Source organism: Ovis aries, chromosome X, assembly GCF_016772045.2.
Source record: "Ovis aries strain OAR_USU_Benz2616 breed Rambouillet chromosome X, ARS-UI_Ramb_v3.0, whole genome shotgun sequence".
Classification (NCBI taxonomy): Eukaryota; Metazoa; Chordata; class Mammalia; order Artiodactyla; family Bovidae; genus Ovis; species Ovis aries.
In genome coordinates this window covers 51,052,541-51,072,583 of record NC_056080.1, presented here as the reverse complement: position 1 = coordinate 51,072,583, position 20,043 = coordinate 51,052,541, and the positions used below count along the sequence as shown (strand labels likewise).

General features: G+C 42.8%; 1 long non-coding RNA gene and 1 pseudogene across 3 annotated transcripts in view; both read right to left on the bottom strand.

Annotated features, from left to right (window-relative positions):
* The window catches only part of LOC105605459 (uncharacterized), a 71,429-nt gene that overhangs the window by 12,837 nt on the left and 38,549 nt on the right, over positions 1 to 20,043 (bottom strand). The gene's annotated exons all lie outside the window — the stretch shown is intronic.
* On the bottom strand, positions 1,048 to 2,208 carry LOC105605460 (palmitoyltransferase ZDHHC3-like; annotated as a pseudogene).

Genomic DNA, 20,043 nt, shown 5'->3' with positions numbered 1-20,043 from the left:
GCTCAAGTAGTTCAATACCAGAAAAACAAACAACCCAATCAAAAAGTGGGCAGAAGATCTAAACAAACATTTCTCCAAAGAAGACATACAGATGGCTAATAAACAAATGAAAAAATGCTCACTATAGCTCATTACTGCTACGTGGCCGACTTGTAGTGACCCATGGACCGCAGCCCACCAGGCTCCTCCGTCCATGGGATTATCCAGGCAAGAGTACTGGAGTGGAGTGCCATTGCCTTCTCCGAGCTCATTACTACAGAAATGCAAATCAAAATCACAATGAGGTACTATCTCACACCAGTCAGAATGGCCATCATCAAAAAGTATACAAACAATAAATGCTGGAGAGGGTATGGAAAATAGGGAACCCTCTTATGCTGTTGGTGGGAATGCAAATGGATGCAACCACTATGGAGAAGAGTATGGAGATTTCTTTAAAACTAGGAATAAAACTACCATATGACCCAGCAATCCCACTACTGGGCATATACCCCGAGGAAACCAGAACTGAAAAAGACACCTGTACCCCAATGTTCACTGCAGCAATATTTACAATAGCTAGGACACAGAAGCAACCTGGATATCCATCAGCAGATGAATGGGTAACAAATGATTTTAAAAAGTGAAAAAGAGGGCTCCCCTGGTGGCTCAGTGGTAAAGACTCCACCTGCCAATGCAGGAGACAAGGGTCCGATCCCTAGTATGGGAAGATCCCACATGCCATGGAGCAACTAAGCCCATATGCCACAACTGTTGAGCCTCTGCTCCGGAGCCAGTGAGCCAAAACTAAGCCGGCATGCCCTAGAGCCCGTGGTCTGCAACAACAGAAGCCAATGCAATGAGAAGCTGCAGTACAACTACAGAGTAGCCCTGCTCACAGCAACTAGAGAAAAGCCTGCATGCAGCAATGAAAGCCCAGCCCAGCGAAAAATAAATACAATTATTATATTTTTTCAAAGGAAAAAAGAAAAGCAGAAAGGACGATCTTTTAAAAACAAAACACAGAGACTTTTTTTTCTGCAATGTTCTGCCATTTTACTTGAGACATTAAACAAAAAATGTTTTATTTAGAGTTGTGTTGGTTTTTCGGTTTGGACATTCATAAGACCCAATCCAAGGGTAGTGCTAGGATGTGGTTTGTGTCTGAGTGGCAATGCTGGTCAGAGTCTTTCAGATCATATGCTGGTACGGGTCTGCCTTCCCTTGGTCTGGCATGACAAAGGGGCTGGCCCAGCCTAGAGAGAAGGGGTGGCCAAAAACGGCTTTCAGGTTCACCCATGTTGTTTTCTTGGCCCATCTTCTGTCTTCCTTTTTCAGTTGTTCTATTCCCGTCTCATCTGTGCAGATGGAGAGCATCTGGGTCCCAAACATGGCCGATGTGAAAATGAGGAAGACAAGCGCCTCCAAGCCGAGGAAAATGAGGAGGGTCATCGTGGTGGCCGAGGAGGAGCTGCAGTCTTCTTCAAAGCAATGCATGAAGTGGAATACCACCAAGATGAGGGAGTGCAAGGAAATGAGAGCTACGTACATTGTAAACAGGACGAAGTACTTCTGGTTCTTCTCGCCGACACAGTTGTTGATCCAGGGACAATGGTGGTCCATCTTCCGAATGCACCGCTTACAAACCCTGCAGTGGTGGGCTCGGTCGGGCTTGATGCTGCAACATTTGGGACAGTTGTACAGCACTTGCCCAGACGTCAGCTGTAAAATCTCGATGAATTCTTTAGTGGCATTTCCTTTGGGCACAGCCCCAGGGTCGGTCAACATGGCCCGGCAGTGGGAAGCCAGGGCCAAGGCGGCCAGCAGGCTGAACACGATTCCGTTGATGGCGCTGTACATGTAGTCCCCGGATGGAATCAGCATGACGAAGAGGACCACGAACTCCGCATATAAGACCAGAAACCAGGTGACAACGGCAAAGACAATGCCACAGCCATCGCGGATGAACCACATGGTGCCCGTCGGATAGGGGTGGGAAGGTGGCACGCACTTCTCTGACTGGAAGCACTCTGGTTTCCACTCAAGGTCTCAGAAGCAGCGGGCGGGGATAAACATCGTAAGTTATTCTGTCCATACTGGCCTTGTGAAGCCGCAGGCAGTTCCTCAGTCCCAGACTCCTGGTGGGGCTCCCGTTGCCGCCACCGTCGTCGCTCCTCAGGCAGCCTCCGACCCGGGAGCCGACCTCAGGCTGCAGCGATGGCTCCCCGGCAGGAGGCGCCGCAGCTTCCGGGATTCAGCGGGACGCGAGGCGGCGCGCCCATCAAGCGCCCCTCAGTGGGGTGGCGGCAGCTGCAAGAGCCGGCGGAGCCCAGCACTCTTATTGCCCTAAACCTTTGGAAGTCAGTTATGCTCACCAGAATACCACCGATGTCACTAACATTTGGATTCCTCCCTCTACACTGTACAGTTGTACAATTAACATAGGCTACTGTTGAGTACAGGCTTCCCCAGTGTGATGGCTCTGACGGTAAAGAAGCTGCAGGCAATGCAGGAGACCCAGGTTCGATCCCTGGGTCAGGAAGATTCTTTGGCAAAGGGAATGACAACCCACTCCAGTATCCTTGCCTGGAGAATTTCATAGGCAGAGGAGCCTGGTGGGCCCCAGTCCACAGGGTCAAAAAGAGTCAGACATGACTGAGCGACTAACACTGTTGAGTCCAGGTTTCAATCAGTAGGACTAATCTTAGAAATACTGCTAGCTGCTTTAGCTAACACAGTACATACATCCAGGAATGCTAAGTGCACCCATACTGAAAAGTCTGGCCCTACCAAAACCAAAGATATCACAAGAAAATTACAGACCAATATCCCCTATGAATACAGATGCAAAAATCCTCAACAAAATACTAGCAAACAGAATCCAACAGCATACTGAAAGGATTATACATCATGATCTAGTGGGATTTGTTCCAGGAATGCAAGACTGGTTCAACATCAGAAAATCAATCAGGGTTATAGATACATCACATTAATAGAACAAGGGAAAAAATAACCTACATGATCATCTCAACTGATGCAGAAAGGGCATTTCAGATGCAGAAAAGGCCTATATCTAATAAATTCAGCAAAGCTGCAAGGAACAAGATCAACACATAAAAATCAGTTGTGTTTTAAAATGAAATTAAGAGCAATTTCATTTACAATACCATCTAAAAGATATCTGTAGGGGACTTTCTTGGTGGTCCAGTGGCTAAGACTCTGCACTCTCAATGCTGGAGGCCTGGGTTCGATGTCTGGTCAGGGAACTAGATCCCACATGCCACAACTAAAGATGCCACATGCCACAATGAAGGTAGATTTTTTTTTTTTTCGCTGTGTAGAATGTGGGATCTTAGTTCCCTGGCCAGGGATTGAACTCACACCCCGTGCATTAGAAGCTTGGAGTCTTAACCACTTGACTGTCAGGGAAGTCCCCAGATTGGAAGATTTTATATTAAGATGTTACTAATACACAAAGCAACCTACAGATTCAACAAAATCCCTATCAAAATTCCAACAGCCTTTTTGCAGAAATGTGGAGATGCCAATCCTCAAATTCATATGGAATTTCAAGGGGCCTTGAATAGTCAAAACAATCTTGAAAAAGACAAATCAAATGGCCAAGTGGTTTTTGACGAGAGTGCCAAGTCCATTCAGTGGGGCAAGGATAGTCTATTCAACAGAGGGTGCTGGTGCAACTGGATTTTTATATGCAAAAGAATGATGTTGGACCCCTACTTCATACCTATACTATTAATTCAAAATGGATCAACAGCCTAAATACAAGAGCTAAAACCACAAAACTCTTAGAAGAAAACACAGGGGTAAATCTTTATGACTTTGGATTTGGCAATAGGTTCTTTTTTTAAATTTATTTTTAGTTGGAGGAAAATTGCTTTACAATGTTGTGTCGGTTTCTGCTGTACGACATGAATCAGTCATAAGTATACATACATCCCCTCCCTCTTGAACCTCCCCGCCCCCAGTCCCACCTCTCTAGATCATCACAGAGCATAAGCCCTGAAAATATTATTCGAAGAGAAATAATCCAAACATAAAAGGACAAATATTGTTAAGATTCCACTTACATGAAATATCTAGAACTGGCAAATGTATAGGGACAGAACGTAGGTTAAAGGTTACCAGGAATCAGGGGCAGAGTGGAATGGGCGTTATTGCTTAATGGGTGCAGAACTTCTATTTGGGATGGTAAAAAAAAAAAAAAAGTTTTGGAATTAGATAATGGTGATGGTCGCACAACATTTTGAATGTAATTAACACCACCTAACTGTATACTTGGAGAAGGCAATGGCAACCCACTCCAGTACTCTTGCCTGGAGAATCCCATGGACAGAGGAGCCTGGTAGGCTACAGTCCATGGGGTCACTAAGAGTCGGACACGACTGACGACTTCACTTTCACTTTTCACTTTCATGCAGTGGAGAAGGAAATGGCAACCCACTCGTGTTCTTGCCTGGAGAATCCCAGGCACGGGGGAGCCTGGTGGGCTGCCGTCTATGGGGTTGCACAGAGTTGGACACGACTGACGTGACTTAGCAGAAGCAGAACTGATACTAGAAAGTGGTTAAAATGGCAAATTAAAAAAAATTTTATTTTAATGAGGCTAATTACAATATTGTGGTGGTTTTTGCCATACATTCACATGAATCAGCCATGGGTGTACAGGTGTTCCCCATCCAGACCCTCCCTCCCACCTCCCTCCCCATCCCATCTCTCAGGGTCATCCCAGTGCACCAGCCCTGAGCACCCTGCCTCATGCATCGAACCTGGACTGGCGATCTATTTCACATATGATAATACACGTTTCAATGCTATTCTCTCAAATCATCTCACCCTCGCCTTCTCCCACAGAGTCCAACAGTCTGTTCTTTACATCTGTGTCTCTTTTGCTGTCTTGCATATAGAGTTATCGTTACCATCTTTCTAAATTCCATATATATGCATTAATATACTATATTGGTATTTTTCTTTCTGACTTACTTCACTCTGTATAATAGGCTCCAGTTTCATCCACTTCATTAGAACTGATTCAAATGCATTCTTTTTAATAGCTGAGTAATACTCCATTGTGTATATGTACCACAGCTTTCTTATCCATTCATCTGCTGATGGACATCTAGGTTGCTTCCATGTCCTGGCTATTGTAAACACTGCTGCGATGAACATTGGGGTACACATGTCTCTTTCAATTCTGCTTTCCTCAGTGTGTATGCCCAGCAGTGGGATTTCTGGGTCGTATGGCAGTTCTATTTCCAGCTTTTTAAGGAATCTCCACACTGTTCTCCATAGTGGCTGTACTAGTTTGCATTCCCAACAGTGCAAGAGGGTTCCTTTTCTCCACACCCTCTCCAGCATTTATTGTTTGTAGACTTTTTGATAGCAGCCATTCTTACTGGCATGAAATGGTACCTCACTGTGGTTTTGATTTGCATTTCTCTGATAATGAATGATGTTGAGCACCTTTTCATGTGTTTGTTAGCCATTTGTATATTTCTTTGGAAAAATGTCTGTTTAGTTCTTTGGCCTATAAAATGGCAAATTTTATGTTATATATATTTTACCACAATTAAAAATGTTTGGCCCAATCTAAAATTGTATTTATTTCCCTCTGATCTATCATGCATATAATCAATTCTCACATATATTATTGGTGCTTCTGCCAACATAAATTAGACTTTCTTCTTACAGGTCTGACATACAGGAGTCTGAATCCAGTAATGGGGATGGAGGCACCAAAAGGTGATATGAATGAATGGATCTCGAGAAAGATCAGCCAATCGTTGGAGGATCCCCAAGTCACTCAGGTCCAGTCCCATTAGACTGGGGAGGAAGGGCTGCTTCTGCCACCAAGGGAGATTCAGTGGAAGCTGGTGCTTAGGGATCGCTCAGGTTAATGCAAATCAACTTGGATGCTCCAATTTCAATTCCCAAGGTCCCATTCTTCTGACAACCAGCAGACTTTAGGTTTCACATAAGAGACCTGGAGATCTGGTGAATTCAGCCTGCGGTGTAATTCAACAACCTGCAGTATTTGGCTTTACGACTGATTTCAGGCTACATCAGTCTGGTGACTAGAAGAGATACAGAGGTTTCTTGTTTGTTTTTTAATATAGGCTCTATGTTTTCAGAGAAACTTTTAGGTTCAGGCCCTGTTGTCTGTCCCATGTCAGTACCACCAGTACTGTCAGTTTTTAATTTTTGCCAATCTGAGAAGCATAGTATCTCATATGGTTTAAATTGGCATTTCCCTGAAAACTAATGAAACTGAGCACCTTTTTGTGGCCACTTACTGGCTATTGGATATTCTCCTGTGAAATGTTCATTCAAATCTTTCAAATATTTTTTAATTAAAAAAATTTATTGGCCACGGCTTGTGGGATGTTAAGTTTCCCGACCAGGGATAGGATCTGGGCCCTTGGCAGTGAAAGTATGGAGTCCTGTCAACTGGACTGCCAGGGAATTCCCTGTCGAATATTTTTCTATTGATTATAGATCTTTTGTTGAACTGTAAGATTTCATTTTGTAATCTGGATATGAAATCTTTGATGGTTTTAAACGGTGAAAATATGTCTTTTCCCATTCTGTAATTTACCTTTGCACAGTTTATGGTATTTCTAGGTGAAAATAAGTGAAAATCGTTCAGTTGTATCTGATTCTTTGCAACCCCATGGACTATACAGTCCATGGAATCCTCCAGGTCAGAATATTGGAGTGGGTAGCCATTCCCTTCTCCAGGGGATCTCCCCAACTCAGGCATCGAACACAGGTCTCCAGCATTGCAGGCAGATTCTTTACCAGCTGAGCCACAAGGGAAGCCTAGGTGAAAATAAGTTATTATTTTTAACATAGTCCATTTTATCAATCCCTTTATCATTAGTAATTTTGGTGTCTTGTTTAAGAAATGTTTTACTATCCCAAAGTCAAAAATAAATTCTCCTATGTTATCTTCTTTGCTTTTCACATTTAGGTTTATAACTAATTGTGAATTATTGATTTTTTAGATATGTGAGGTAAACATCCAATTTAGATATTTTTGTTTGTTTGCTTATTTTCCTATTTGGACACCCAATTGTCTCAACATAAAATTGCCCTGGTACTTCTGTTTTCCAGTGCTACATTTTGTTAAATCACACACATGGGTCTTTTTCTGAGCAGTTTGTTCCACTAGGCTAGTTTTCTATCCTTGTGCAATACTATGGGGCTTTCCCAGTGGTCAGTGGTAAAGAATCCACCTGCCAATGCAGGAGATGCAGGAAATGCAGTTTCGATCCCTGGATCAAGAAAATCTCCTGGAAGAGGAAATGGCAACCCACTTCAGTATTCTTGCTGGGAAATACCATGGACAGAGGAGTTCGGTGGGTTACCATCCATGGGGTCACAAGAGTTGGACACAACTGAAGCTACTTAGCATGCATGCATGGCAATACTATGGTCGGAATTATTGTAACTTTATTTTAAAAATCTGATCATCTGATAGAACAAAACTTCTCTGTTGTTCTTCAGGAGTAATATATATTTTTGGCCTTTTTCATTTCTATATAAATTTTGGAAGTAGTCAAGTTCTACAAAACAATGACTACCCATTAAGGCTTTATTTGGATTTATATTGAATCTGTAAATCAATTTGAAGAGAACCGACATCCTTGTAATACTGAGTTCATCAGCCTGTGAATACAGTATATCACTTCATTTGTTTACATCTTCTTTAATCTCTCTTTAAAAAGTTGCAGTTTTCTCCACAAAGCACTTACATGTCCTTTTAAGATATATTTCTAAATAATTGATTTTTAAATGCCATTTAAGTGTTAATTAAAACATTTTATTTTCTAACTGCTTCTGGCCAATAAATTTATATGCAGTACAATTGATGTTTGTAAAGTGATTTGATATTCAGTAAACTTTAATCCTGGGATATTTATCTCCATTCTTTAAGTATTTTCTCCTCTCGTTTTTTTATTTTTACTCTTTTTCTGAGACCACTATCGAGGCTTTTCTATTTTCCGTTTCTCTTAGTTTTTTAACTTAATATTTTCTACATATTTATTCTTCTGCTTTCTGAAAGAATTCTTCAATCGAATCTTCCAATTCCCTTATTCATTCTTTATCTGTATTCAACCTATTTTACTCCTCTATTGTGTTCTCTATTTCAACTTTATATATTCTTCATAGCTTAATATTTCCACTTTTCTGTAGCCTGAGGGAAAGGGTAAGGGAAGATCCCAGAGAAGGTGGTGATTAGCTGTCTGGAGTGATGAGTTAGGGGGTGTCTGATTATAAAGAGAGAGAGGAGAATCACCCTGAGGGTGCAGCAGTAGCTAAGGCCTAGAGACCAGACAGCAGGGCCCTGCTCTCCTGCTGAGAATGGCTGGAGCAATGAGTTGAGAGTGGGGTGGGAGGGAGATGCTGTGGGAAACTGCAGGGCTTTAAACTTCACATGGCCTTGGTCACTGAGAGCCTTCACTTGTGAGCCCTGCAGACTATGGTGACCTCCAGAAAGATGGCAGCTTCAAGACAGTGTTGGAGGACACCCAACCCTTTGAGGTGAAGAGAGTCCTCTCCACTTCATGCTCTGGTTCCAGCACCTGCCAGCTCTGGTTCCCTTGGGCACCTGCCATAAGGTCCCTCGTTTCTTTCCTGGGGAGGAAGGTAAGTGGAGACAAGAAGGAGACTTGGACCCAGAAAAGGCACCTAGAGAACCTATGATTATATCTGGATTTTGTGGGATGCTGGGGATGGAGGTAGAGAGAGGGAAGTGGTCCAGATAAGGACAGGAGTAGAGGGAGGCAGCCACAATAAAGGGGGGAATCTGTGGGTGAGAAAAAGATGGTGGGGGAGGTGCCAAGAGTCTACTTTGGAACAGGGCATAATCTGGAAGGATTTACGAGCTAAGGCTGGTGAGGGAGGGGCCTGGGCTTGGAGGTGCCTGAAGGCCATGGCCATCATTTCTCAAAAGTCACTGAAGGTCATATGTATCTCTCTCCCTGTCCTGGTTGCCCCAGGGCCTCCTTCCTAGTGGTTTCCTGGCAGTCAGGTCTCAGGCTCTTCTAAAGTTCTTCCATCTTTCATGCACCCTTGCCTCTTTGAGGAAAGGGTACCCCATGTTTTATCCTCATGATCTGCTCCAGATAGGTAGTGCAGGGCCTTGACAAGAGTGAAACCTCCTGGATGATAGCTTCTACAGCGCCTCCTTCCCCTGAGAGGACCCCACACAGAATCCTTTCAGGAGATTTTGGACAGTGGAGTGTCCCTGGAGTTTTCTGATAAAAGGTTATATAGCTTTGGGGAGGAAAGATAGCTTGTGGACACATACAGGGATGAGTGGAAGTGTGTGGAAAGCACAGGAGTTGCATCCTAAGGGTCAGTAGGGAGGCATGAATGTGACTCCATCATCATGGCCTTGATCCACAGGGAGACTTTGAAAAGAAGAGGGTGCTGAGGACCAGAGTTAGGGAAGTTTGTTCAGACAGGTCAAGAAATCAGAGAGAGAGAGGCATCTGTGAGTGCCCCATGGTACAGAGTATAGAATCCCTGGTTGACATCCAGGTTTCCTGCAGGACTGGGATCACTGGTGTAGACCACACAGAAGGGAAACCTTTGGAGAGGACTTCAGATGCAAACAGGTCTACAAAGAATATGAAAAGGAAAGCAAGCCATAAGGCTAACAGGCTCATGAACAAATGCTCAAACTAAGCAGCCATCAGACAAATAGAAATTAAAACAAAATTAAAGGGGCTTCCCTGGAGGTCCAGTGGAGCTCTATGATTCCACTTCAGGGGGCGCAGGTTTGATCCCTGGTTGGGGAACTAAGATCCTACACACTGCATGGCCCAAAACAACAACAAAGACTAATGCAGATATATTGTTACACCTATTAGACTGGTGAAAAAAATTTTAAAGCTGAATAAGACCAAGTGTTGGGGTGTGTGTGTGAAGCTGTAAGTTCAGTTCAGTTCAGTCGCTCAGTTGTGCCTGACTCTTTGCAACCCCATGAACCACAGCACGCCAGGCCTCCCTGTTCATCACCAACACAAACCCATGTCCATTGAGTTGGTGATACCATCCAACCATCTTATCCTCTGTCATCCCCTTCTCCTCCTGCCCTCAATCTTTCCCAGCATCAGGGTCTTTTCCAATGAGTCTGCTCTTTGCATCAGGTGGCCAAAGTATTGGAGTTTCAGCTTCAACATCAGTTATTCCAATGAACACCCAGGACTGATCTCCTTTAGGTTGGATCTCCTTGCAGTCCAAGGGACTCTCAAGAGTCTTCTCCAACACCACAGTTCAAAAGCATCAATTCTTTGGCACTCAGCTTTCTTCACAGTCCAACTCTCGCATCCATACATGACCACTGGAAAAACCACAGCCTTGACTAGACAGCCTTGACTAGACAGACCTTTGTTGACAAAGTAATGTCTCTGCTTTTTAATATGCTGTCTAGGTTGGTCATAACTTTCCTTCCAAGCAGTAAGCATCTTTTAATTTCATGGCTGCAGTCACCATCTGCAGTGATTTTAGAGCCCCGAAAAATAAAGTCAGCCACTGTTTCCCCATCTATTTGCCATGAAGTGATAGGACCAGATGCCATGATCTCAGTTTTCTGAATGTTGAGCTATAAGCCAACGTTTTCACTCTCCTCTTTCACTTTCATCAAGAGGCTCTTTAATTCTTCTTCACTTTCTGCCATAAGGCTGGTGTCATCTGCATATCTGAGGTTATTGATATTTCTCCTGGCAATCTTGATTCCAGCTTGTGCTTCTTCCAGCCCAGTGTTTCTCATGTACTCTGCATCTAAGTTAAATAAGCAGAGTGACAATATACAGCCTTGACATACTTCTTTTCCTATTTGGAACCAGTCTGTTGTTCCATGTCCAGTTCTAACTGTTGCTTCCTGACCTGCATACAGGTTTCTCAAGAGGCAGGTCAGGTGGTCTGGTATTCCCATCTCTCTCAGAATTTTCCACAGTTTATTGTGATCCACACAGTCAAAGACTTTGGCATAGTCAATAAAGCAGAAATAGATGTTTTTCTCAACTCTCTTGCTTTTTCGATAATCCTTGTAAATGGCTGATAGGAGTGAAGATGGAGCAGCCCTTTTGGAGGACTCCAGTTAAGAACATACACTATGCAAGTCCATGCCTTGACATATATCTCAAAGAAATTCTCTCAAATGTGCATGAGGAAACATACTGGAGGGTGCTCATCACCTCAAAATTTGTGATGGCACAAAGAATCAGAAGCAATCTGGGTGTCCACTCTTGCTGAGTAGACAGGAAAAATAAGGATTTTGTACACCATAGTGCTGTAAAGCGGCTGAGGTTGCTTTCTGTCTTACATGCAAGAATATGTCTTACAATATATGCTGCCACTACTTATTATAGACCAAGAGTGGAACAAACCCAAATGTCTTTAACAGATGAATGGATAAATAAAATGTGGTATATCCATACAATAGAATATTGTTTGCAATAAAAATAGGTGATGTACAGACCCATGCTAAAACATGGACAAACCTTGAAAACATTATGCTAAATGAGAGGAACCAGAAACAAAAGATACATGTTGTATGATTCCATTTATATGAAATGTCCAGACTAGGAAGTCTATAGAAACAGAAAGTAGATTAGTGGTTGCCTACATGCTAAGTTGCTTCAATCGTGTCTGACTTTTTATGACCCTGTGAACTGTAGCCCTCCAGGCTCCTCTGTCCATGGGATTCTCCAGGCAAGAATACTGAAGTGGGTTGCCATTTCCTCCTCTAGGGGGTCTTCCTGACCCAGGGATCGAACCCGCCTCTCTTATGCCTCCTGAATTGGCAGGTGGATTCTTTACCACTAGGGCCACCTGGAAAGCCCTAGGTGTTGCCTAGGGAGGTGGCAGATGGAGATTGAAGGGAAATGGGAAATGACAGCTAACAGGTACAAATTTTCCTTTTGTGAGTGGTGAAAATATCATAAGCTTAAATGGTGATGATGGTCTAACAACTCTGAATATGCTAAAAGACACTGAATTGTACATTTAAATGGGTGAATTGTGTGATATGTGAATTGTATTTCAATAATAGTGTTATACTTAGTATGTATATTTTAGACAATTATATCTCAATAAAGCTGATATATAGATATATTGCTGATATATAAAGCATCTATCTATTTATTTGGACTTCCCCGGTGGCTCAGTGGTAAAGAATTGGCCTGCAATGCAGGAGACGTGGGTTCAATCCTGGGTCGGGAAGATCCCCTGAAGAAGGAAATGGCAACCTACTCTAGTAACCTGCCAGGAAAATCCCATGGACAGAGGAGCCCTGGGGCTACAGTCCATAGGGTCACAAAGAATTGGATACGACTGAGCAACTGAACATGCACACATCTATATACTTATCTATCTATAATCTATCTAAACATATTAGAGACATGGATGATTTTAGGGCTGGGACCAGAGGGTTAAGACGGGCTTAAAATGAAAGGAACGTGTCAAAAGCACACAAAAGCCAACTTAAAGGATCTCCCAATGTCCAAATCTGGGGAAATTTGAGCAACAAAATAAATAAAGAGTGTAATGAATCATAATCCACAAACTAAAATAAGAACTCATGAGTCCCTACAGATGTAAACAAATGAATGAACTAGCCTCTGTCCATGGGTTTCTCCAGGCAAGAATACTGGAGTGGGTTGCCATTTCCTCCTCCAGGGGATCTTCCCAACCCAGGGATCAAACCTGCGTCTCCCATTTCTCCTGCATTGCAGGTGAATTCTTTACCACTAGAGCCACCTGGGAAGCCCAATAAATAGGGGAGAAAGCAAAGTCTTTAATACAAGAGAAGTCTAACTAATAACATTAAAAAAGTGTAGAAGGAACAGTTGAAATAGAAAAATCACTATCTGGAAACACTACAGTAACAACTGTATCAGGCATGAATCATTCAGTTCAGTTCAGTTCAGTCGCTCAGTCGTGTCCAACTCTTTGCGACCCCATGAATCGCAGCACGCCAGGCCTCCCTGTCCATCACCAACTCCCAGAGTTCACTCAAACTCACGTCCATCGAGTCCGTGATGCCATCCAGCCATCTCATCCTCTGTCGTCCCATTCTCCTCCTGCCCCCAATCCCTCCCAGCATCAGAGTCTTTTCCAATGAGTCAACTCTTCGCATGAGGTGGCCAAAGTACTGGAGTTTCAGCTTTAGCATCATTCCTTCCAAAGAACATCCAGGGCTGATCTCCTTTAGGATGGACCGGTTGGATCTCCTTGCAGTCCAAGGGACTCTCAAGAGTCTTCTCCAACACCACAGTTCAAAAGCATCAATTCTTCGGCGCTCAGCTTTCTTCACAGTCCAACTCTCGCATCCATGCATGACCACTGGAAAAACCATAGCCTTGACTAAACGGACCTTTGTTGGCAAAGTAATGTCTCTGCTCTTCAATATGCTATCTAGGTTGGTCATAACTTTCCTTCCAAGGAGTAAGCATCTTTTAATTTCATGGCTGCAGTCACCATCTGCAGTGATTTTGGAGCCCAAAAAGATAAAGTCTCACACTGTTTCCACTGTTTCCCCATCTATTTGCCATGAAGTGATGGGACCAGATTTAGTGGATGCTAAAATTAGTGGGTGAAACCTTGGTGAAACACAGAATATTTGTGAAGATATTTTGAGTGTCTCGTCACAAGTTAGTTATTAATTACAAAGGTGAAAATAGCAATCTTACAGTGGAAGACACCACCTTAATCAAGTGATAAAAGTTAATATCATCAATAATATGATATATGAACATCCCATACCCCGTCATGACGGACTGGGAAGGCTGCATCACTTCTGAGGTCCTTACCAAAAATGCATACATTTAATCTAATCTAATCCTAAATCTAATCATGCAAGAACATCAGGAAAACCCAGTTGAGGGACATGCTATAAACTGACCAGTACTCTTCAAAAGTGTCAACGTCATGAAAAACTGGGACAGCCCGTGGAACTATGGTAGTTTAGAGGAGACCAGAGAGACATAATAATGATAACTAACTGTATTGAGGGATCCAAGAACAGAAAAAGGATATTAGGTTACAAACTGGTAAAATCTGAATAAAGTTCAAGGTGAAATTTGAATAGATTAATAGTATTGTATCAGTGTTGATTCCCAGGTTTTGATAGTTGTACTATGATCATGTAAAATGGTAACATTGGGGAAGGTGGGTGAAGAGTATACGAGAATTATTTGTATTGGGTTTGCAACATTTATAAGTCTGAAATTATAAAACAAAAAGTTTAAAAAATTAAAGGACATATTGCTGTGTAAACAGGAAACAGAATGAAATATACAACATAACACCCTTAGATATATTACAAATACATGCACACACAACAATATATTTTACCAGGACAAACAAAAGGCTATATAACATTAAATATTAGCTTGATTTCCTGAGAATGGTGACTAGGAAAAGAAAAAGAAATCAACCAATTCATCAGGAAAGGGAACTTAACTTGGACCCTAGAAGTTTTTCTGGAGGGGGCGGGATTGGATTTAGACCTTGCAGGATGGATGGAGAGACTTGGGAGACGTAAGGGGTGGTCTGAAACCATGATAGTGGCAAAATGTGGAAGACAGAGCTAGATGGGCTTTGGAGGCCTGCTTTGAGCGAAAGGGCATAGTCCAAAGGGGCTGGGAGTTGCAGCTGGCTAGAGGGACTCAAGCTCTGGAGATGCCTTGAGGGCCAGCCTCCTCTCTGGCCATTTCATTCCCTCAACTACTGCCAGGACGTGCCACAGGGATTTAGCCCTTTCCTGCCCTTTACCTGGTCCAGTCAGGCCTCATTCTCTTCTAAAGACCTCCTTGCTGGCATATCTCTGTCCTCTGCATGTTGGCATACACTGTGTTGCCTCACGATCAGGTAGACTGGAGTGTAGGTGAAAGTCCAGGCCTTTTCCCCAGACTGGGGCTGAGCGACAGGCTTGATCAGGGGCTGGTGCTCCATTACTTCCTGATTCCCCCTAACTGTAGACCTCAGTGGCCCCAGCTGGGCCTGTCCTACTGTGTGGTCACCTGTTCAGCCTATAGCTTGACCTGGGATAGCCCTGACATCGACCCCTCTATACAACCAACCACTGCAGATGAACAGCTGAGGCCCAGCAGTGAAGGAGAATTACACAGCTCAAAATAACCTGGAGTTAAAACTCCCCTCCAGGTCCTCCCTACCATTCTATGCAAAAAAAAAAACTCTCTCACCCCAAGAAAATGGACGTTAAGGTTGATTATGCCCAGCTCCCAGATGGTCCCAGTCTCTGGTCGATCTCTAGAATTCCTTGCCCCAACCGTTTGCTGCTGCTAAGTCGCTTCAGTCGTGTCCGACTCTGTGCAATCCCATAGACGGCAGCCCACCAGGCTCCCCCGTCCCTGGGATTCTCCAAGCAAGAACACTGGAATGGGTTGCCATTTCCTTCTCCAATGCATGAAAGTGAAAAGTGAAAGTGAAGTCGCTCAGTCGTGTCTGACTCTTCACGACCCCATGGACTGCAGCCTACCAGGCTCCTCCACCCATGGGATTTTCCAGGCAAGAGTACTGGAGTGGGGTGCCATTGCCTTCTCCGGCCCCAGCCGTTTAAGAGATAACTAATCCGAACAACCTTGGAGAAGAACAGGCCCCCTTAAGACAGTAGATTTCCACATATAAGCCTATATATACTTACTCTTTTCTTGGGTTAGGGCAGCAGCTTACTAATCTGACTGCTGCCCCTTCCTGCCTCATTAAAGGTGATCTGTTCTGTAAAGTGCCGGTCTCGTTCTTTTTCCAAACATGGCGTTCTCTAACTCCCTACACACGGAGCAGAAAGGGGCCCAGAAGGAGCAGGTACATTGGGTACTCAGAGGGAAGGAACCACCCACCCAGAGGCTACTGAACTGCTTGGGTGCAAATGCTCCTGCCTCCAAGGATTACTGGCTGTGTAAATTTTGGCAAATAACTTAGTCTCTTATAGTCTAGATCCCATATCTTTCTAATGACGGAGAACAGTAGAATAATAATACCTACCACAGAGGGTTATTGTGAGAACTAAAAAGATTATGCATTTAGTAGTTGAGTAAGATAATTAAATACGATTATGTATTTAGTATGGCTTCCCTGGTGGCTCAGGAAAGAACCTGCCTGCAAGGCAGGAGACTGGTGTTCCATCTCTGGGTCGGGAAGATCCCCTGGAGAAGGGAATGGCTACCCATTCCAGCATTCTTGCCTGGAGAATTCCATGGGCAGAGGAAGCTGGCGGGCCACAAAGAGTAAGACACAATTGAATGACTTTCACTTTCACTTCTTTTCCTGTATTTAGTGTTCGGCATAAATCAAGTCCTCAGTAACTGTTAGCTGCCATTATTATCATTAGATGTTCTCAGTCCTGGTGCTTGGGCTCCCAGAGCTGGAGCAAGACTATAGCTCAGAGGAAACATCACCTTGGCTGTGGCTCCAATTCAGAGGAGGTATGGGGGTGCGGAGAAAGGAGTGGGAAGAGGGCTTGGTGAAAACATGTGCTACTTTGGTTTTTTATTTTGGTTTTTTTTTTTTTTTTTTTTGGTTGTGCTGCACATCATGTGTGGTCTTAGTTCCCCGACCAGAGATAGAAGGGATCAAATCGGTTCCTCCCCCACCTCTGTGCAGCGGAAACCCTGGGTCTTAATCTCTGGACCACCAGGGAAGTCCCTCTATTTATTCTATATAGTTGTGACAAAAATAAACTATACAGTATTAGAGGAGACAGTAAATCTTTCATTTGTATAAATATGGAAATAAACTATTTTCACATTTTAATGACACATTCGATCATCTTTTTTGGAATATACATTTTACATAAGGTTTTATGCTGGAAATGGCTACACACAATTCCTGATCAGGACTTCTCATAATCTCTTCAAAATCTTGACTGTGGCTATTAATGAGATTTTTTTTTTTTCTCAAGTAGGCGGTGGTAAATGGAAAGGAAAAATTTATGAGTTTTTCTCACCACTAGCCAGAATTTCTACTTCATTCTTGAAATCATTTAAATCCAGTTGAACATCTTAATGGTTTTTAAATGATGATTCTTTCCTTGAAGTTATTCACATTATTCTACTCCATTAAAATTTTTGTCTTTGTGATTCAAATTATAACAGCAACATTACCAAGGGAATAACTTTTAACCTCACTTTTCCAAAGCTCCAAAAACTTTCCAGAGTTTTTGCTTTTAACTCCCCAAACTGTCAGTTCACATTAACTTCTTTTCACAAAATCCTTACAAATTTCTATAAACTATATTCAGGGACCAAAAAATTCAGCTCATCTCTCCACAAATCTGTCAGGTACCAATTGACCATGGAAAAAAACTTTCAATTTTTATTGTGGCTCACAAACTTTTGAAAATATTCTTCCTCTGACTCAGCTCACACACTTGTGAAACAACAGAGAATGTTCTGAGCCCTTGTCTTTATACAAAGTTGAAAACAGGAGAGAGGTTAGTACCTTGTATTTCATTTCACCATACTGATACTACCATTTCCCATAGAAATCAGATCAAAAGGCAAACTCTTACAGATGAAGGCTCCTCTGTATAAAACAATAAATAAAACAATGTATTACTTAAACCTCAGGTTTTCAGGACATCTTCCTGTCACCATGGCCTCACTCACCACACAGACTTGTTTCAAAATGTTCATAAAAATGCAATGCATGATCCTGGATTGAGTCCTTTTGCTATAAATTTTAGGCTATTATTAAGATAACTGGTGAAATCTGGATGGGATCTGAGAATTAGGTGATAGTGATGGATTGACATTAATTTCATGACATTGATGGGTGAATTGTGGTTATGTAGGAAAATATCCTTGTTTGTAGAAAAGCACATTGAAATATTCAGAAGTGATGGGCACTAGGTCTGCAACTTGCTCTCAAATGGTTCGGAAAAAAAATTCTCTGTACTGTTCTTGCAACTTGTCTTTGTGATTGCTCCAAAATAAAAAGTAATTCATGAAATATTTATTGGAATAGTTTAACATAGAATCGTCTGTTTGGTATTGTTGCTTCTCTCAAACATTTTGTATACAAATCAGACATTTAAGCTGAGGAATGAGGGCTTGTTGGGCATTCAAATCCAAATTTGAGATGATCCTTAGAGAAGGAAATGGCAACCTACTCAGTATTCTTGCCTGGAAAATCCCATGGACAGAGGAGCCTGGTGGGCTATACTCCACGGGGTAGCAAAGAGTCAAGCACGACTGAGCGACTTCACTTCATGATGTAAGGCTTCCCTGCTGGCTCAGTGGTTAAGAATCCACCTACAATGCAGAAGACCTGGGTTCGATCCCTGGGTCAGGAAGATCCCTTGGAGAAAGAAATGGCAAACCACTCCAGTATTCTTGCCTGGAAAATTCCAAGGAGAGAGGAGGCTGGTGGGCTACAATCCAACAGGTCATGACCGAACGACTAACACTCATGATATAAACACCATTCACGGACGTGGAGCTGGTTTTGGAGATATGATGACATCGCATCTTTACCCCAAAAGTCCATTATGATATTGTGATGGTTAATTTTATTTGTCTATTTATTTCTGGCTGTGCTGCATGGCTTGCAGGATCTTAATTCCCCTCAGCAGTGAAAGTGCCCAGTTCTAATCACTGGACCTCCAGAGTATTACCTTGTAATGGTTAATTTTATGTGTAAATCTTACTGGGCCATAGGGTGCCTAGATATTTGTACATTGTTCCAGGTGTGTATGTGAGAGTGTTTTTGGATGAGATTAACATTTAAATTAGCAGACTGAAGAAAGCAGATTGCACTCTCTGATTGAGTGGGCCTCATCCAATCTGTAGAAGGCCTGAATAGAACAAAAAGGCTGACCCTCCCCCCCAGGTAAAAAAGAATCCTTCCTCCCTAACTGCCTTCTAACTGGGACAGCAGCTTTTTCCTGACTTTAGACTCAAAGGAAACAATGGCTCTTCCTGGGTCAGTTGGCATTTGGGCTGGAACTACACCACTGATTCTCTTGAGTCTCCCACTTGCCAACTCACTCTGTAGATCTTGGGGCTTGTTAGCCTCCATAGTTTTATGAGCCAATTCTTTCTAAAAAAAATCTCTATCTATATATACACATCCTATTGCTTCTGTTTCTCTGCAGAGCCCTAATCTTGATTTTGATAATGAAAACAGTCTAAAGGAACAGAATTTTAAGAATGAGTTTCTGAATTGGTTCTGGGGTTTCTTGAATTGGCTTTGTAATCTGATTAGCGTTTTGAGACTGGTGGCTACTTCCCTGGTGTCTCAGATGGTAAAGAATCTGCCTGCAATGCAGGAGACTGGGGTTCAATCCTTTGATCAGGAAGATCCCCTGGAGAAGGAAATGGCAACACACTCCAGTATTCTTGCCTGGAGAATCCCATGGACAGAGGAGCCTGATGGGCTACAGTCCATGGGGCTGTAAAGAGTTGGACACGACTGAGCGACTAACACACACAATGACTATCCCAGTGGAAAAGAAAGCACTGATATTCCATGAACTGCTCATAGAGATACACAAACTATTACCAGTGGATACTCCTAATCAACTACTCATAAGGAGCAAGGATCTATATATTTTTGAACATTTTTCTTAAATTAATGAATATAATGAGATTGTCTGGTTGCTTCTAAGGTTGATCTACAAAGTGGGGAAAGTAAAGAATGAGCTCAAGAATTTGAAATTCCAGCACAAGACCTGACAGCTTCTAGGTGTACCCTGGAGGTCATTATCTCCTGTAGTTCCAGGACTGAGATTGCTGAAAATCAAACCCAGATTCTCATCCTGCAGCTGGCTGAATTTCAACACAAGTTGAACTCCTGGTCTTACAAGGTGTCCCCTGTTAAAGTGAGAGAGAGCTAATTGGTAAGGAATAGGATCCTGAAAGTTGGAATGGTGAGGCCAGGTCTCCTACAGGAACACTGCCAAAAGTTCATACTGTTAATCTTTCTCTCAGCCTCCACAAAAGGACCTAGAGCTTTTACTAGGGTAACTGTGCATTGAGTAACGGAATAAGCAGATCTCTGGGGGGACTACCG